At 32.0% G+C, this 13,078-nt stretch overlaps 1 pseudogene; it reads left to right on the plus strand.

Moving 5' to 3' along the window:
• The first annotated feature begins 11,163 nt into the window (after nucleotides 1-11,163).
• On the plus strand, nucleotides 11,164-11,685 carry LOC107871840 (annotated as a pseudogene).
• Nucleotides 11,686-13,078: the final 1,393 nt, after the last annotated feature.

A 13,078-nucleotide genomic window follows, 5' to 3' on the forward strand; every position in this document is an offset into this window, starting at 1 on the left:
TTTAACATAGGAATTTGGTGAAGATTATTGGTTGCTTCATAGAAGGGGAAGAAAAAATATTGATTTATGAGTACTTGCCAAACGGGAGTCTTGATTTGTTTATCTTTGGTACTACTCTCAATCCAATAATTTGTAAATTATATACTATTGTGTCACACTGAACTGATGCCTATATTAGTACACTTCACTAATCTTATTCCAGATATTTTGTTAATGACCAAACAAAATTTTGGCAGCTGATACACAAAACAAGGTACTAGACTAGCCTAAGCAATTTTACATCAACAACAATATAGATCGGGGACTTATGTATTACATCAATATTCTCAATTGAGATTAATTCATAGATACCTAAAAGCTAACAACATTTTTCTAGACAAGGACATGAATCCAAATAGGTGAACTTTCAGTTGGCAAACTTTCTCCTACTTTGTAGGCTCAATGGTTTTTATTTCCTTTCTTTGTTAAATGGAAAAGCTACTAATAATGTTTAATGCTAAGAGTACTTTTTAAATGTTTTGTAAGTGGTGCACTTAGAGAATTGTTTTGCTTTACTCTTTGTATTTAGAAACAAGCTCCACTTCAAGCCCTATAGAGCTTGTCACTTTTTACATGTTTTGCTTTTAAAGTCACTGGTAAACTTCTTATGGAATTCAGTTCCCTATCTCAATCAATGAAATGGTTTCATATTGCTTACTACTATTATAAAAATTTTGCACAGGGATTTAAGATTCGAATAAAGAAATGGGACCAAGATTGTCAAAACATGGGTTCAAGAAACCTAATAATCAAAGTATCAGTAATCTCCACCATAGTCTGATAGATTATTTGTCAAGAAGTTTTTGCATACGTAACTTGGTGTCTAAACAAAGAAGGCGAATGCTTGTTGGCGGGTATGATCTTGACATGACTTATATATCAGACCAAATTTTAGTATTGTCATTTCCTGAAGAACAAATGCTAGTGGTGTTTTGCAATACTTTGTGGTAGGTTAAGTCTGTATTGGATATGAGACATACTGGACATTATAAGGCTAGTAGACATAATTCAGTTTACTGATGAACCTACTTTCTTTCACTATTGTGGTTAGTGTTATTAAAAGCCATTATTATGACGCTTAAGGTGATTGTATCACATTATTTTTCCGCTTAAGGGGATTGTATCAATGTGAACCAGCATGTTATTATTTCAGAGAAGTCAACACTCAATATTGCACAGAGTAATCCAAACAAGAAGTGGTGTTATTCTTTTATCTAACTTGGTGGATTTTTATTAATATCAACAGTACTTTTATATTCAATGATGAAATTAGTTATATTAATTTCCATATAATTCCTATGATAGTAAATTCATAATTTTTGGCTTTTTAGTTCTCCACAACTATGTGCCTCACTTTAATCAAGCTCATGAACCTCATCAGTTTTTGTGCTTTTCACATTTTAAAACTCCAATATTTGCTTTCTTATGTCATCTTAATTTTTATCTAAAGTCTAATCACCCAAGCAAGTTTTATTTGGAATCAAAATAGCTCGCTAAAAAATTCATCAAAGTGAATATATCAGACCCTAAGATTGACAAGATTAGAACTTGAATTTAGACTACATGTTTACCTTGCACAAGACTCCCTATTTGTGAATCTCATATTAACAAAAATGCCTACATTAGTAGTAGATTTTCCATTTAACATAATTATGCACTAGCTTTAAACATCTAAGTGTTATGTTATGTAAGCAGAATTTCTCCTACTTTGCAGGCTCAGTGGTTTTTATTTCTTTTCTTTGTTGACCTGATAATACAACATGACTTTACAATAATTATGACACCATAACAACTGAAAATTGTACCATTTAGCAGTGCTATTTATAGTTGTTATGGTGTCATATTTGTTGTAAAGTCATGTTGTATTATTAGGTCAACAAAGAAAAGAAATAAAAACCATTGAGCCTATAAAGTTGGAGAAATTCTTCTTACATAACATAACACTTAGATGTTTAAAGCTAGTTCATAACTATGTTAAATGGAAAAGCTACTACTAATGTAAGCATTTTTATCAAAATTGAGCAAGCTAGCATTACCATTAAAGTAAAGGGTAAATGGAAAAAAGAAGCACGAAATGACCATAACACATTTAAATAGCTAGGGAAATGATTTTCAGAAAAAAGTGTTTTTCTAAAGCAGAATAGTAAGTATGCTAAGTCTTCATGATAGACTCAATACAATTGACACCTGGAATGAAAACTTTCACCAACTAATCAATAGAAGGCACACAACAAAAACAAGAGAAGTTCTCCTAATAGATTTTTACTACCAACAGATAAAGAAACGAAGACTGATCTTGATTATTACTACCAATAGATGGACAGTTTATTGGTTGATTAGAAACCTCTTTTCTTGACAAATGAACATTGAATACTAGCATATTAGGATCAGGTGTTAATCCTGGATTTAGATGCTAAAGTTATGCAATGATGTTCATTGTAACATCTCGCTCAGTGACATCTCTTTGAGCATTGAATTTTTCCTACATTCTTTGTTGTATCCTCTCTTCTAGCTCATTCAATCTCTTCTCCACCATTTCATCAAAAATATTTGAAGAGGATAAAAAAGCACTTACTTTCTATTTTAAAAGAGACTTGGTAACCCTACGTCCAAATAGTCTTACTCGATCAGGACGATTAGGCCCCATAACTGCTGTGAAAGCATCAGTTGATTAAGCACCGTCTTCACTTTCTTGAGTCTCTACTTACTCCATTTCAACCTACACATTAGAATCAAGAGAAAGTAAATTTAGTTGATTCAATATTTAAAGAAAAAGTGATCTTGATCAATTTTGAATTCAAAAATTTCATACTATTTTATTTGTAATCTCTTTAGATGTGACCTTATATACTCGGTCAGGTTTTCTTCTTTTAGAAGCCACAAAGAATTCCTTATTTGACAAAGCACCAAAATTTACCTTCCTTTTTTCCTAGTTACATCCAAGTTAGCATTAAAATATTATCAAGTAAAGTCAACAAGTTCATAGTAACAATATGAGAAAACACCAAACCTCATGGATTAGAGCAAAACTTGTTTTACCCATAGTGTACGGATACTTAAACTTTTTCCTGTTTTCTTTGTTAGGATGGGATGTATCCTGTAAGACAATATTTATGAATAAGTTTTTAATAAAAATATCAAGGCAATGAAGGTTTAAACATAAAGAATTTTATGCCTTATGTCAAAAGAAATAACAATGTAACAAGAAAGGTCAGGCATGATAAATTCAATGATAAATGCACGATAACAATAATATAACAGTTGTCCATAGTCATATCATAAATTATCTTTTTCAAAATTTCAATACTTAAGAATATCCTCAAATACAAGTTCTGAAATAGTGCTAGGACTTTTGCCCTTTGAATTTCATCATTAGTGTAGGCAAAAAAGTGTTTTTTCTTGAGTCTAGAATTATACCCTATAATCGCAACATCAATTAATCTCATAGCCCAATCTTTTCCATTGTTGGAAATGTCATATTTCTCCTATAATTTTGTTGAATTAGATTAGTGCAAAAACAGTGAAAATCTTTCAAGTAGAAATAAAAAATACTGAAAACTTAGAACCTGAATATAGCTCCACATATCTTCTTGTGTCTTCAACTTTGTCCAACTGACATTAAGAGGAAAAAAGTCCCATTCCTTGCCAATGTTCCATAAAAGATAGAAAATTTAGTGAACGTTGCTTTAGTTGAACTAATAGGCTGGTTCAACTCATTAGTATTATCAGTTGATGGTCAGTCCATCCATGTACTGCTTGTATTTGTGTAGCGCCTCTTTTTCTTTTATTAGTTGAAGGGCCTACAATAATATCAACAACAAAATTACTGAAATACAGATAATTTTTGTTATAGTATGAACTAAAATATATATATTCTTGACTTCTCTAGATTGTTCATTTTCTGGTAAATTAGGAAGTTGTGACTGATCTTGCTGTACTCATTCAACTGTGGGTTGTGATGCACAAATCGTGGAGTCTGGCAATTCTTGTCACATTTGCTCCTCTACTAGTGCTGCAAGAGAGGTGGAATCTGGAGACACCTGTTGTACTTGTTCTGGTACTTGAGATATAACTGGCACTTGTTTCACTTGTTCTGTTACTTAAGATATAGGTGGAATGTTGTTTGACTTCTCCTTTTTCTTTTGATTATTTTTCTTTGCATTTATGTAGCCTATATTCTTCTTCTTCTTGTGTTCTAGTATTTGTTTGTGTCATAGAGCTGCGAGTGATCCAGCTGAAAGAAAGTTTTTTGATTTCTAATGATTTTTCAAACACCCTTATTGGTTCATGATTATTCAAGTCCCTATACGATCAAGCGCAAAAGCGTAATGTCAAGCTGGTGAAAATAATAAAGAAAAACTTAAAACCTTTCATTACTAGACTAGCTAGTTAGGCTTGGGTTTCTCAAATATTCAGAAATGCTATTGCTGTTTATTTATTATCTAATTTTCACATGATTGTTTTGTGGCATAATATCTACTATTCCTTGAAGGGATGATAGGTTCAGTTAAAAAGTCCTACTCAAGAACCAGATGTGATCGGCTGGATGTTTTGTTGTAGAAGGTGAAAAAGATAGGACCTAGATATAAGTATAAAAATTATACTATATATATATATATATATTATTATTTTTTTATGGTAGTCTGCAACAAAAAACTAGTTCTCATTCACCATTGATGTCTCTGGTGAACTGAAGCAATGCATTGACAAAAGATATGCTTTAGCATTTGATTTATTCTTGGCATTGTATTATTAATGGGAGAAAGATGTGGTTCATGAATATTTACTATAAGGAACTCAGTATCAATAATCAGTAGAGAAGAACTCATAAAACCTAGAAGACGATGCAATATTACCTGCCTTGCACTTGCTTTAAATTACGCTGGTAATATTTTTTACATTCTACTGATGTTTACAAACTGAATAACTCAAGAGAAGATGTATGAACGCCACTCACCTAGTTTGTGCTAATGGATAGCTTGTCATCTAAATTCTAAAGATTCTTTTCTTGTTTCCTGAGACCATTCTAGTCATAAACTAAAGGCACAGGAAAAAAGGTTGCCAATTCCAATTCAATATGGTGTAATAGTTTATCATGTAGTAGCACACTAACTGTTCTTTAATGCTCACTCCACTGATAACTCAATTCATGTAACACTGGATGTTTGAGTTTGCTACTTTATTTTTTTTATTTATGCCATCAAATGAAGATCAAATTTTAGAGAGACATGAAAGAAGGATCCCTTAACTTCAGATCAGAGGAGATAGACTCCAAATAGGCTGCAAATTATAGTAGAATAGATGGTCCTAAAGATTATTTAACACCTCACAAGTCACTTCACAATTGTGTTTCAATAGATTTCTTATGATTTAGACTGAGACTTTAATGATACTAGACTATGCTTCCTTCAGAAGAAGAGGAAATAGAGGAAATGAATGAGATTGGAAGGATCATGTGTTTGGATCAAACGTAAAAGAGGTGCATTTAATATGCATAGCACATCTAAAATCCACTTCGAAAAATAAGGAGGTACTAGCTTAACAAAACCCAAATCTCTAGCCTAGCAATTTAATAACATGCATAAATAAGATCCATAATTTACTAGTAGGACTATTATTTTTCATCTTAGTTTTAACAGCATGCCAACAGGGAAACACCACTATTACTGATTTTAATTTTTCAAACACAACCATATCATGGAAATACACCAGACATGTTATCAAACCATATTTTGAGTTACTAGTTATTTAAGAGATTATTGGTACATGATGGGTACAACAGAATCATAACATGTGTTAGTAATCTTGACATTAAAAATTTTAACATCACAAAGCGTGATGAGATGAGCTTAAATGAAGAAATAAAATGAAGATTCATAGAATCGCCCAAACTAGCTTGAAGTGAGGCATAATAGTGGTTGTTAATTGGAAGTCAGTAAGCAGTCAGTATGCATGACTTAAAGAAATCACTGTTCGATTCTATCTTATTTTATACCATAGCTTCTGCATTACATAGTACAACTAGGACCATAGGCAAAATATATGAGACAGTAGTCAGTGTTATAAAACCAATCCTATTTGATTATGTTGGATCGCCGATCAGATAACTGTGTGTTCAAAGGGCCAACAAGTTGCTTTAAAAGCCCATAAAAATAAGGATAATCATCTATCTTAAAATACCTGCAATCGAGATCGCATAACCTAAAAAGGTTTCATTTAAATACATTATTCCCAATAAAGATAAAACAAAATTATCAGACCATGGAGGTGCTACATAATTCTCCAAAAATCCATATTACTAATAAAGGTAAAACAAACTTATCACACCCTTAACATACTTGAAATGGATATCTTGAAAGAACAGCTACCAGCTTAGAAGAAAATCTTAGTATTGCACAGTCAACTGAATCCTGTGAAAGAAATAAAAGAGCAAATACTAAGATGTAATGTTCTCTCTATATTGAGAATTAAAATGATCAACTTTCTAAACAAGCATGGATATAAAATATGTACGAAAATAAAATTTAACACTCATAAAAAAATAAAACTAATGATGAGCATATATTTAAAAGAACTTTCTTGTCTAATCATCTTTCTTCATCCAATCCCAATCATTATCGTCAAACTCATCCTCGTCTTCGGATGTTTCCACAACTATATCATCTGAATGTTTTTCAGTAGGTGGAATATCAACAATGACAATGGCTCCATATTCTCTTTCCCATCTAAAGTCACCCTCATCTAATCTAGTTGAGGGACCAATGCCATCATTAGGCTCCCTCCAAAATGTTTCTCTTATATTAGGGAAATTCTCTTCTGTAGATCATACAAATCAACAGTGACTTTATTCCTTGCATAATAAACATCTTTCTCAATTGGATCCACAATATTAAAAACTTGATAAACTTGTGATGCCAACACAAAAATATCATCTTAACTGCTTAATTTGTTGAAGTATACCCAAGTTAACCCATACTCATCTACTTCATTTTGATGCCAATCACATCTAAATAATACAACACTAAAAAGATCACAGTAATCAACCTCAATAATATCTCGAATAACTACATAATAAACCACCTCTCCATCTATGGGATTTTGGTCCCTAGCACTAGCGAAACTATCAGTTGTTGCTGAAAAAATCACTCACTATTTTGAGTCTTGTGCGGGGCATCTCAATCTTTTATATGAAATTGATATCCATTGATGAAATATGCGCTATATATCTTTAACACCATATTAATCCCCCTATATAGCCATTTTAAATGATAAGATACTTCAATATTTTTAACTTTCTCTTCAAACCAACTGCTGAATACACGACTATGATTCCTTGCTCTTACCGATCCATTGGATCTAGTATGATTACGCAATGAATTTGTATGTTCCCTGTAATCAAGAAAATTTAAAATATAATTACTAGCCTTTATAAATAGATGTTTACGTACCTTACCATAAATAAATAAATAAATAAAGTTTAATATGTAAATATCTTACTCGATGAACTTTTCAACTTTTTCATATCCCGTGTTAAAAAGGACATATCAATGTACTTCATAACATAACTTTGCATCCATAAAAAAAGAGCAATTTTTTTCTTCTTACTACCAATTGGATGACTATTCTTAGGGAATATAGGGGACACATTCAGAATGGATTCCTCATCTTCAGTTTGGTACCTACTAAATCGCGTCTTCACACCGTCATGTAGGTATATTGAACAAAACGCCAAACACTCTTCAACCAAATAACCTTCTACTATTGATACTTATGGACCTGATTAATTACAAACAAGCCCCTTAAGGCTTCATAGGTCCCTCTCAATGGAATACATCCAATGAAGATGAATAGGACCCCCAAACTTAATTTCATTTACTAAATGAACAGGAAAATATAAGATTATATCAAAAAATGCTGGATGAAAAATCATTTCAAGGTTAGATATAACTTTATCAATTTCAGACTCCATTTTTTCAAGATCTCTCAGACTAATTACCTTACTACATATGGTACTAAAAAAATAGCACAACCTAATCAATGTCAATGCAACATTCTTAGGTAGCACTTTTCTAACAGAAACCTGTAGCAAATGATGCATTATAAAATGAGCATCATGACTCTTGTACCTTGATATCTTCATATCCTTAATATGCATGCAATATGATATATTTGGAGCACACCCTTTAGGTAATTTGACATTTTTCAAAATGCTGCAAAATAATTTTTCTATTTCGATTCCATGAAGAATGAAGATTGAGCCAAACTTACATTTTTGTTACTATCTTCTACTCGTTGTAGCTCTTCCCGTATTTCTATTTCTTTTAAGTCATATCGAGAATTTACATGATCCTTTGACTTTCCATATATCTCCAATAAAGTCCAAAGGAAACTATCAAATATATTTTTTCTATGTGCATTAGATCAAGATTGTGCCTCAATTTGTTATCTGGCCAATATGACAATTAAAAATAAGTCCTTTATTCCAAGGACCCTTATTATCTCGAGACCTTATATTTTTGCCCTTTCTAAAAAATTTATTGAATTCGGGAAACTCTTCAATCACTTCTATACCTAATAGAGGAATAGGCACAGGTTTATGTTCCTTCTTACCATCAAATGACTTCTTATCTTTTTGCATTGGATGATCATGAGGCAAAAATATCCAATGACCCAAATAACACACATTTCAACTATGTTTGAGATATTGAGAGTATATTTTATGATTGCAAGTAGGGCATGCCAATTTTCCCTCAGTGCTTCATCCTTAAAGCATTGCTAATGCTAAGGTTGCATGCATTTTGAATGTTTGTTTGTTTTCAGCATTATATGTATCTATTCCAGATTCTCATAGTTCATTTAATTCATAAATTAGTGGTTGAAAATACACATCTATATCATTTCCATTAGAATATGGGCCTGGAATTATCATTGACAACATAAGATACTCTGGCTTTTTGTAAATCCATGGTGATAAATTATAGTTTGTCAGCATAATAGGTCACGTGCTATGAGAAATACTCATGGTTCGAAATGGATTGAAATCATCACTTGAGAGACCTAAACAACATTACTAGCATCTCTAGAGAAGTATAGATAAAAATGATCAAAATCCTTCCATGCTTGTCCATCAGTGGGATACCTTAGATTTTCGTCATTCGGTCATTCATTAGCATGCCATTTCATAGCAATAGCTGTTTCATGACACATGAACATCCTCTGAATCCTAGGATTTAAGGAAAAGTATCTTAAAACCTTTGCAAGAATTTTAGAGCTTGCATTGGTGAGGCACCACCAACACTCTTCCATCTAGAAGTGCCACATACAGAGCAAACTCAGTTTTCTTATTGTCCTTCCAAAATAACATGCAATCATTAAGGCATGCATGTATTTTTTTCATAATCAAGACCCAAATCTCTTACCATATTTTTGGCCTTATTGAAAGAATATGTTATCTGAGCAAAGGGAAATGGCTCTTTATTAATAATAAAAGATTTGAAAATGTTGTATTACCCAACCCATGCAATGATTTAAATAAGAACAACCGAATGGTGAAATTCAGCTTACTAAAATGCTCACACCCTGGATATAATTGTTGTTTTTCTTTCCCTAATAATTTAAAAAATTTCTTTGCATCATCAGGTAATCCCTTTCCAACTCCTTCTCTATGCGCCGATTCAGCATCTATATTTCTGAACGTTTCATGAAGTAGTTCACCAATATCATCACACATATTATAACCTTCATCATCATTGATTAGATGGTGTGTCTTTCTCGAGGAATCACTTTCTCCATGGAAAGTCCATTTGGTGTAACCAACAAGAAACCCTCTAGAAAGCAAGTGATCCTCCATTGTATCTCTAGAGTGCCAATATTGATTCTTGCAGTCTCTACAAGGACATAATATCATATATCCTTGAGAAGCTCATTCAAATGACTTTTCAATAAAATATTTCACTCTACGCTCGAACTCATCAGAGCATATTAAAAAATTCATCCAACTTTTATCTTCACTATCCATTAAAATACTATATAATACAACGAAATCACCAAAATTATGATTCATGCTAAAATAAAATATGAATTTAATATTTAAATCCCTTTTGGAAACAAGAATCCCAAAATAAAGAAAAAAATCTTCAAATGTAAAGTGAAGTAACCGTAAGTTACTTATCTGTTGCACTATTCCTTTTTTTTCTTTGCTTGTCTTTTGATTTAGAAACTAAAAGAAATTATATAGAAGAGTGGACACAAATTACAACTAAACAACTAACTTTTTAATTCAATTAGATAATCAAAATTCAAAGAACTTATAAAACAACAAAAACAATAAAATAACTACATAGACAGATAAGTATATCAAAGATAAGGACTTTTGAGATAATACGAATATCATTGTATATGAAGATAATAGTTAATTTGCTTAGTAAATTACTATCTAATCAAAGTTATCACATGATGTTGTGATTATAATTGGCGGCCCCAACTGCAAATAAAATTCGAACAAAGACTAGGTGATGATTCTGTATTTAGGAACGAACTGTAGACCTTAATATTGGCTTCCCACAATGTATAGGCCTGTTGGCAAACTGTAACATAAAGCAATAAGGAATGGTCAATAAGTAATAATATTACCTCTGTAACTAGGAATAAGATAGCTGTAATTGCTTTATGATTAGGTTCCACAAAATATGAACTTTCGAGAATCTGAGCATCAATAAACTATTAAAAAAAATAATTAAAAGGGAAAAAGAATGCATCCAACTGAAGTCAACAATCACTTTAAGAAATACACATTCTAGAATCTAAACATGATCCTAGATAACAATTTTACATGTTTATGTAAAACAATAACAACATATCCAATTTAATCCATTTGGTGTTTGTTGACTAGCTTGCTTATTACCCTCTTCAACCTTTCTGCCAGAAGCTTGGCAAAAAACTTATAAAATCCACCAATGAGACTTTCTGGACCAAATATCTAAGTTCAATCGCCCCACATTTTGTATTAGATAAGTAATCTGCTATTTTATATTAGAATTAACCACATACATAGAGAGAACCTGATACTATGAAAACTTTCACTAGACATCAGTGTGTAGAAGTTAAACTCTAGTAGCTAGCATTATGGAGAGAAATGATGGATTTCCATATTTGATAGGAACCACTATTTTCAGTGCTATCAAGAAAACTATGGATCATTCTACATAAGTAGTGTACCAGCAGAATCCTGATGCAAACTTTCTGAAGTTCAATGAATTTGACTATGACATTGTTGTATTAGGTGAAGTCCCATATGCAGAGATGTTTGGTGACATCACAAACCTTACAATAATAGAAACTGGTCCTAGCACTATCAACAATGTCTGTGGTTTTGTGAAATAAGTTATAGTTGTCGTGTCTGGTAGTCCAGTTTTGCTACAACCTTACGTTGATAAAATAAATGCACTTGTAGCTACTTGACTTCTGGAGATCGAAGGTCAAAGTGTTACAGATGTTTTATTCGGTGACTATGGTTTCACTGATAAACTTGCTAGGACCTGGTTCAAGTTAGTTGATCAGCTTCCTATGAACATCGGTGATCGCCATTACAATCCCTTCTTTCCCTTTAGATTTGGTCTCACAACTCAGCTAGTGAAACTGAATTAGAACATAACATTGATACTAATTGATAATGTTTTTTTTTACATTTGTATGCATTCATTTCAACGCCAACAACCCGAATAATTGATGGTTAGAAGAAGCTTCTTATATCTTAAGACATTCAAACATATTCAAAATTCATATAGATTTTAGTTTACCTTGTTACAAGAAGTTAGCAATACACACTTCTCGTATATAAGAATTGAAATTCTAAGCCAGTAATAGCAAAAAGGGAAGAATTGTAGATTATCTATTATCTTATGATCCCCTCAAAAGTACTCCTATCCTTCTCAGTCCATCCAAATGCTTGACCACTTTCTTAAACTGGAATTTTTGTCCCTCTAACAATTAAACAAATAAATCATTCCAATTTTGCTGGATGCCCCAAATGAATGCAAACAAATGTAAAAAAAAATCATTAACAAAAGAAATATCGCTTTTTCCCCATATTTAAATTCAAATTGTTCAAATTCTAAAACTAGGTTTTAGAAGACCCAATGTTCAAAATATCCACAAATAGGGATAAATTTGTATGCTAAATCATTTTCCTTTATCTGGCTATCACTTTAACCTTGGGTAAATTAGAGATTTCTTCATTATCTAATATGTTATCACTTGCCATTAATATGAACGAACAGTTCCAAAAATGTAAGGAAAAAAATTGAGAAAATTGCTAAATTGGAAACCAAGAATACCTGATAGTAGATCTACTCTAGTCTCTGGCTTCATTCAAATTTATCCCCTTTCTCTTGATCCCTGTACTGATCCATGGCCAATATTTGCATCAAAACCATACAAATTTAAGTTCTCATTGCTTAAATTAAGGCAACACACCACAGATACAATAAGAACATGGGCTAAAGACTTAACATGCTAGTGACAAACTGATGTAACTGCTATAATGGAAACCTAGAAATCTTTTGTTGCTTTACTTTTTATTGGAATATGCAACAATTCTCCTATAATGGATACAAGATAAAATTCAAAAAAGAACCCCAACATCAAAATATAGTTTTTTCTTGAAAACTAGTAACATTTCCAACATCAAAATATACTGAAGCATACATCATACTCTCCATCTCTGAAGTTAATGAGTGTGACAGATCGTGTGATTTAAACAAAATAATCACAGTACGTAGTGTACCCATGATCTATACGACGTGTAATGCCCCGCCATTTGACTTTATTTATAATATAAATACTATCCCCAACATCTTCACAAATAAATCTCTAGTAATAAATTTAACAAGCTAATCTAATCGCCTACTAGTATCAATATGCTAGCAACTACTCTACCTCCTACAACAATAATGTAGTATAAGCAAGACCTTGGCCTCTTCTTCCCAACCTATTTAGTGTTCCACCTCAAGTACATGTCCTCGGTTAGCTACAAGAAAAG

The sequence above is a fragment of the Capsicum annuum genome, chromosome 5, assembly GCF_002878395.1.
Source record: "Capsicum annuum cultivar UCD-10X-F1 chromosome 5, UCD10Xv1.1, whole genome shotgun sequence".
Lineage (NCBI taxonomy): Eukaryota > Viridiplantae > Streptophyta > Magnoliopsida > Solanales > Solanaceae > Capsicum > Capsicum annuum.